Genomic DNA, 8,541 nt, shown 5'->3' with positions numbered 1-8,541 from the left:
TGGGCAGGCCTATAGCGATGATTCCCTTTCCCAAAACATACTTTCATTAAGTTATTTGCTGGAGTTGTGGTCAATTCTCAAACACACTATAAAAATGAGCCTCATGGCCAGCCAGTGATATAGGCCTACTTGAAACTGTCAGAGAACCAGGAGGATAGTGTCAGGTATCAATGAGGGTAAAGAGATAAGGTCAATTACTACAGACAAAGAAGGGTAACGTTAGAATTCTCATACCATCATCATTATCTTCATTTATCTCTTACATTCATTATCTCTTGTGGTGTGAGGCCTTCCTGTTCATCAGACACTGCTACACTCACGGTGTTCATTTGGTAATGGTCTGTAATGGCCTGCCAGGTGACAGGGAAGAGGTGGTTGTTATCAGGGGTCCTGAGCCAAGAGAAGATAAAGAGACTTTGACACACGCACGCCACACCTGTGTTGTATGTAACTTGCACCACTCTAAATGATTGATTGGTTGATGTTATTCATTTTATTTGTAACATGATCAACCTCTTCTAGGAACACTAAACCCAGGGTTGGAGACATATATTTCCAGGTATTTACTTGTACAGCACCTGGTAAAATGCTTATTACAAAGTTATAGCCTATGAATTAGGCTACTTGTCATTTTGTTTCGTTTAGAGTTACAACCATTAACATTATAGTATGGACCCAAACTAAATTGCTTCACGATGAAGTGAAACGGAACAATTCTGTTAGGATCCAGACTATAGATACATCCTGGAGGATCAGAAGAAGCCTGTTGCCATGAGCTCATCACTCCATGTGTTCCATGAGTTCCATAAAAGCCACTAGAATGTGCGTCTGTTTATTTATAGGTGTCGCTAAAGTTCCCTAGCAGTGGTTTGCTTTCTGAGCTGGTTTCAGTTACAACCTACTGCTCTGGAAAATGTATCTCTCTCTCTCTCTCTCTCTCTCTCCACACACACACACACACACACACACACACACACACACACACACACACACACACACACACACACACAGAGGACTCTATGTGACATACTATAACATGAGATCTATAGGTGGGATTTCATAAGACTTTCTGTGCCCGATATTCTAAGATAAGATGATGGTAACTGATGTCATGTAATAGACATGACAGTAGACGCATGTATAGGTGGTGTTACTATGCAGACTGCATGCATGGCAAGAAATAGTGTTGCCAGACAACAGTACACTTACAAAAAAGTGTGCAATTAACCGACTGTTTGCAAGTGGAGAAACTAGACATATATAAATAATTGAACCAACATGGTGGAAGCCACAGGCATAGGTGCTACTCAGACTGGGGCAATGTTATAAAAGGTCAATCGTGACCTGGATGTTAACCCTTGACCACATTCATTACACAGGCCAGCTTGTGACACCCATGGTTGTGTCCACTGATTTCAGTAGATTTTGGATTGGATTGTATCTTCTATTTTTATTGTTTAGAATAAGGGAATGTAGAGTACAGCAGAGCACAGAGTAAATGTCGGTGCTACACGAGGACAATATTGTCTATTCAGTATACAGTGCATTCGGAAAGTATTCAGACCCCTAGACTTTATCCCCCCCAAAAATGACCTTACAGCCTTATTCCAAAATGGATAAAATAGTTTTTTTCCCTCATCAATCTACAAACAATACCCCATAATAACAATGCAAAAAAGTTAATACATTTTTTTAATTGCAAATGTATTACAAATAAAAACTTCAAATATCACATTTACATAAGAATTCAGACCCTTTCCTCAGTACTTTGTTGAAACACCTTTGGCAGCGATTACAGCCTCGAGTCTTCTTGGGTAAGACGCTTACAAGCTTGGCACACATGTATTTGTGGAGTTTCTCCCATTCTTCTCTACAGATCCTCTCAAGCTCTGTCAGGTTGGATGGGGAGCGTCGCTGCACAGCTATTTTCAGGTCTCTCTAGAGATGTTCGATTGGGTTTCAGTCAACGCACTGGCTGGGCCACTCAAGGACATTCAGAGACTTGTCCCGAAGCCACTCCTGCGTTGTCTTGGCTGTGTGCTTAGGGTCGATGTCCTGTTGGAAGGTGAACCTTTGCCCCAGTCTGAGGTCCTGAGTGCTCTGGAGCAGGTTTTCATCAAGGATCTCTATTTCCTTTGCTCCATTCATCTTTCTCTCGATCCTGACTAGTCTCCAAGTACCTGCCGCTGAAAAACATCCCCACAGCATGATGCTGCCACCACCATGCTTCACCGTAGGGGTGGTGCCAGGTTTCCTCCAGACGTGACGCTTGGCATTCAGGCCAAATAGTTCAATCTTGGTTTCATCAGACCAGAGAATCTTGTTTCTCATGGTCTGAGAGTCCTTTAGGTGCCTTTTGGCAAACTCCAAGCCGGCTGTTATGTGCCTTTTACTGAGGAGTGGCTTCCGTCTGGCCACTCTACCAAAAAGGCCTGATTGGTAGACTGCTGCAGAGATGGTTGCCCTTCTGGAAGGTTCTCCCATCTCCACAGAGGAACTCTTTCAGAGTGACCATCGGCTTCTTGGTCACCTCCCTGACCAAGGCCCTTCTTGCCCGATTGCTCAGTTTGGCCTGGCGGCCAGCTCTAGGAAGAGTCTTGGTGGTTCCAAACTTCTTCCATTTAAGAATGATGGAGGCCACTGTGTTCTTGGGGACCTTCAATGCTGCAGACATGTTTTGGTACTGTTCCCCAGATCTGTGCCTCAACACAATCCTGTCTCGGAGCTCTACGGACAATTCCTCCAACCTCATGGCTTGGTCTTTGCTCTGACATGCACTGTCAACTGTGGAACCTTATATTTAACCTTTATTTAATTAGGCAAGTCATTTAAGAACACATTCTTATTTACAATGACAGCCTACCCCGGCCAAACCCTCCCCTAACCCGGACGATGCTGGGCCCTATGGGACTCCCGATCATGGCCGGTTGTGATACAGCCCGGGATTGAACCCGGGCGTGTAGTTACACCTCTAGCACTGCAGTGCCTTAGACCGCTGCACCACTCGGGAGGCCCTTAAATGTTCGATTGGGTTTTATAAACAGGTGTGTGCCTTTCCAAATCATGTCCAATCAATTTAATTTACCACAAGTAGACTCCAATCAAGTTGTAGAAACATCTTAAGGATGATCAATGGAAACAGGATGCACCTAAGCTCAATTTCAAGTCTCATAGCAAAGGGTCTGAATACTTAAGTAAATAAGGTATTTCTGTTTTTTATTTTATTAATTTGCAAACCTCTCTAAAAACCTGTTTTCGCGTTGTCATTATGAGGTATTGTGTGTAGATTGATGAGGAATAACAATTATTTAATACATTTCAGAATAAGGCTGTAACATAACAAAATGTGGAAGAAGTTGAGGTGTCTGAATACTTTCCGAATGCTCTGTAAGTTCTTCTGTGGCTTACTAACGATACAGTTACTCTGGAGTCACATCAGCCACATAGTGGAATAAAGTACATCCCGCCTACCATAGTTACTTGAGATCAAGTACTTATAGTACATTACTGAACCATCCAGATGAGATGGGCTTGCTCGCCGATCATGATCCATAAAAGTTAATTAAAGTGACACAACCAAAATGTCCTTTACGACATTATACGTTTTCAGTTTCTTAAAAACGGAACTATATGCAAGGGGTGCAACTTTGGATTTAGAAGTGGGTGGGTAAGCAAAACTGCCCACCGTCATCAAGCTAGGTAAGTGATTGATAAAACTAGATCAAAGGTAACTCAATAATCAATATTGTGCTGCACCTTTAACCAATAGCCTAACAAATCTAACAATACTTAAAACTGTGTTTATTAAGACATCCTCTATTTCAAATTTCAGCCAGACCTTGCAGCCTAGTCAATACCACAACTCTCTCCCCCCCAAAATTTCCCCCAACTTTTTATTTGTTTTTAATCACAAGGGAAAAGTTTGAAAACAGAAGTAAATTTGCTTACCGCCCCAATAGATCCACAGACGATGCAGTCGCCATCACACTGCACACTGCCCTATCCCATCTGGACAAGAGGAATGTAAGAATGCTGTTCATTGACTATAGCTCAGCCTTCAACACCATAGTACCCTCCAAGCTCATCATCAAGCTCGGGGAACTGGGTCTGAACCCTGTCCTGTGCAACTGGGTGCTGGACTTCCTTATGGGCAACCCCAAAGTGGTGAAGGTAGGAAACAACACCTCCACTTTATTCATCCACAACACAGGGGCCCCACAAGGATGCGTGCTCAGCCGCCTCCTGTAATCCCTGTTCACCCATGACTGCGTGGCCACACACACCTCCAACTCAATCATAAAGTTTGCAGATGACACAACTATAGTAGTGTCACGTCCTGACCAGTAAAGGGGCTGTTTGTTATTGTAGTTTGGTCAGGGCGTGGCAGGGAGTGTTTGTTTAGGGTGTTTCGGGGTTGTTTGGGTTATGTTCTATTTCTATGTTATTTCTAGTTGGTCTATTTCTATGTGGTGTTTTTTGGGTTGACCTTCAATTGGAGGCACCTGCTTCTCGTTGCCTCTGATTGAAGGTCCTATTTATAGGGGTGTTTGTTCTATGGGGGTTTGTGGGTAGTTGTTTCCTGTTTAGTGTTTGTTGCACCTGACAGGACTGTTTGGAGTCGTTTGTTTTGTATACGTGTTTAGTTTGTTTTTCCTTCTTCAAAATAAAAAAAGAAGATGAGTATACATTTTCACGCTGCATTTTGGTCCACTCCTTACGACAATCATGACAGAACTACCCACCACAAACGGACCAAGCAGCGGAGGAAGGAGCAGCAGGAGGAATATAAGGATTCATGGACATTGGAGGAGATCCTGGACGGGGCAGGACCATGGCACCAGGCTGGGGAGTACCAGCGCCCTAAGGAGGAGCTGGAGGCAGCCAAGGCAGAAAGGCGCCATTACGAGGCGTTATACGCGCCGATTGGCAAGTGCGAGAGGCAGCCCCAAGAAACATTTTTTGGGGGGCACACGGGGAGAGTGGCTAGGTCAGGTAATAGACCTAAGCCAACTCCCCGTGCTTATTATGGGGAGCAACGGATCATGAGAGCACCGGTGTATGCGGAAGTGCGCACGATATCGCCCATGCGCACGCACAGTCCGGTGCGAGTGATCCCAGCCCCTCGCAAGTGCCGTGCTAGAGTGGGCATCCAGCCGGGTAGGAGTATGCCTGCACAGCACATCTGGCCACCAGTGCGCCTCCTAGGCCCAGGCTACCCTACGCTTGCTCTACGCACGGCAGCCATCAGGCCTCTGCACAGCCCAGTTCGCCCTGTGCCAGCACTCCGCTCGTGCAGGGCTACTGTTACCATCCAGCCAGGACGCGTTGAGCAGGCGGTGCGCTCCAGACCGCCGGTGCCTACTCATGACCCAGTGTATCCAGTTCCCGCTCCTCGCACTAGCCTTGAGGTGCGTGTTTCCAGTCTGGCGCCTCCAAAGCCAGCACCACGCACCAGGCCTCCAGTGCATCAGCCCAGTCCAGTACGTCCTGTTCCCGCTCCTCGCACTAGCCTTGGGGTGCGTGTCTCCAGTATTCATTTTCCCGCTGCATTTTGGTCCACTCCTTACGACAATCGTGACAAATAGGCCTGATTACCAACAATGACGAGACAGCCCTACAGGGAGGAGGTGAGGGTCCTGGGGGATTGGTGCCAGGAAAATAACCTCTACTTCAACGTCAACAAAACAAAGGAGCTGATCGTGGACTTCAGGAAAAAGCAGAGGGAGCATGCCCCTATCCACATTGACAGGACCGCAGTGGAGAAGGTAGAAAGCTTCAAGTTCCTCGGAGTACACATCGCTGACGATCTGAAATGCTCCACCAACACAGACAGTGGGGTGAAGAAGGTGCAACAGCACCTCTTCTACCTCAGGAGGCTGAAGAAATTTGGCTTGGCCCATAGACACTCACAAACTTTTACAGATACACAATTAAGAACATCCTGTCAGACTGTATCACCGCCTGGTACGGCAACTGCACCGCCTGCAAATTTTCTGGGTGGCCATTTGATTAGCTGATCAGGAGTCTTATGGCTTGGGGGTAGAAGCTGTTTAGAAGCCTCTTGGACCTAGACTTGGTCCTCCGGTACCGCTTGCTGTGCAGTAGCAGATAGAACCATATATGACTAGGGTGGCTGGAGTCTTTGACGATTTCTATCGCCTTCTTCTGACACTGCCTGGTATTTAGGTCCTGGATGGCAGGTAGTTTGGCCCCGGTGATGTACTAGGCCATACGCACTACCCTCTGTAGTGCCTTGCGGTCGAAGGCCGAGCAGTTGTCATACCAGGCAGTGATGCAACCCGACCTTTATTTAACCAGGTAAGCTAGTTGAGAACAAGTTCTCATTTACAACTGCGACCTGGCCAAGATAAAGCAAAGCAGTGCAACAGAAACAACAACACAGAGTTACATGGAATAAACAAGCGTACAGTCAACACAATAGAAAAAAAAGAAAGTCTATATACAGTGTGTGCAAATGGCATGAGGAGGTATGGCAATAAATAGGCCATAGTAGCAAAGTAATTACAATTTAGCAGATTAACACTGGAGTGATAGATGAGCAGATGATGATGAGCAGATGATGGTGTGTAAGTAGTGATACTGGTGTGCAAAAGAGCAGCAAAGTTAAAAAAAAACAATATGGGGATGAGGTAGGTAGATTGGGTGGGCTATTTACAGATGGACTATGTACAGCTGCAGCGATCGGTTAGCTGCTCAGATAGCTGATGTTTAAAGTTAGTGAGGGAAATGTAAGTCTCCAGCTTCAGCGATTTTTGCAATTCGTTCCAGTTACTGGCAGCAGAGAACTGGAAGGAAAGGCGGCCAAAGCAGGTGTTGGCTTTGGGGATGACCAGTGAGATATACCTGCTGGAGTGCGTGCTACGGGTGGGTGTTGTTATCGTGACCAGTGAGCTGAGATAAGGCGGAGCTTTACCTAGCATAGACTTGTAGATGACCTGGAGCCAGTGGGTCTGGCGACGAATATGTAGCGAGGGCCAGCCGACTAGAGCATACAGGTCGCAGTGGTGGGTGGTATAAGGCGCTTTGGTAACAAAACAAATGGCACTGTGATAGACTGCATCCAATTTGCTGAGTAGAGAATTGGAAGCTATTTTGTAGATGACATCACCGAAGTCGAGGATCAGTAGGATAGTCAGTTTTACTAGGGTAAGTTAGGCGGCGTGAGTGAAGGAGGCTTTGTTGCGAAATAGAAAGCCGATTCTAGATTGGAGATGTTTGATATGAGTCTGGAAGGAGAGTTTACAGTCTAGCCAGACACCTAGGCATTTGTAGTTGTCCACGTATTCTAGGTCAGAACCATCCAGAGTAGTGATGCTAGTCGGGCGGGCGGGTGCGGGCAGCGAACGGTTGAAAAGTATGCATTTGGTTTTGCTAGCGTTTAAGAGCAGTTGGAGGCCACGGAAGGAGTGTTGTATGGCATTGAAGCTCGTTTGGAGGTTAGTTAACACAGTGTCCAAAGAAGGGCCAGATGTATACAGAATGGTGTCGTCTGCGTAGAGGTGGATCAGGGAATCACCCGCAGCAAGAGCGACATCGTTGATATATACAGAGAAAAGAGTCGGCCGGAGAATTGAACCCTGTGGTACCCCCATAGAGACTGCCAGAGGTCCGGACAACAGGCCCTCCGATTTGACACACTTAACTCTATCTGCGAAGTAGTTGGTGAACCAGGCGAGGCAGTCATTTGAGAAACCAAGGCTATTGAGTCTGCCAATAAGAATGTGGTGATTGACAGAGTCGAAAGCCTTGACCAGGTCGATGAAGACGGCTGCACAGTACTGTCTTTTATTGATGGCAGTTATGATATCGTTTAGGACCTTGAGTGTGGCTGAGGTGCACCCGTGATCAGCTCGGAAACCGGATTGCACAGCGGAGAATGTACGGTGGGATTCGAAATGGTCAGTGATCTGTTTATTAAGTTGTCTTTCAAAGACTTTAGAAAGGCAGGGCAGGATGGATATAGGTCTGTAACAGTTTGGGTCTATAGTGTCACCCCCTTTGAAGAGGGGGATGACCGCGACAGCTTTCCAATCTTTAGGGATCTCGGACTAAATGAAAGAGAGGTTGAACAGACTGGTAATAGGGGTTGCAACAATGGCGGCGGATAATTTTTGAAAGAGAGGGTCCAGATTGTCTAGCCCAGCTGATTTGTACGAGTCCAGGTTTTGCAGCTCTTTCAGAACATCTGCGATCTGGATTTGAGTGAAGAGGAAGCTGGGGAGGCTCAGGCAAGTTGCTGCAGGTGGTGCTGAGATGTTGGCCGGGGTAGTTGTAGCCAGGTGGAAAGCATGGCCAGCCGTAGAGAAATGCTTATTGAAATGTTCAATTATCGTAGATTTATCGGTGGTGACAATGTTTCCTATCCTCAGTGGAGAGGGCAGGTGGGAGGAGGTGCTCTTGTTCTCCATGGACTTTACAGTGTCCCAAAACTTTTGGGAGTCAGAGCTACAGGATGCAAATTTCTGTTTGAAAAAGCTAGCCTTTGCTTTCCTGACTGACTGTGTGTATTGGTTCCTGACT

This window comes from Salmo salar, chromosome 10 (genome assembly GCF_965601325.2).
Source record: "Salmo salar chromosome 10, fSalSal1, whole genome shotgun sequence".
Classification (NCBI taxonomy): Eukaryota; Metazoa; Chordata; class Actinopteri; order Salmoniformes; family Salmonidae; genus Salmo; species Salmo salar.
Note: the sequence above shows the minus strand (reverse complement) of the source record.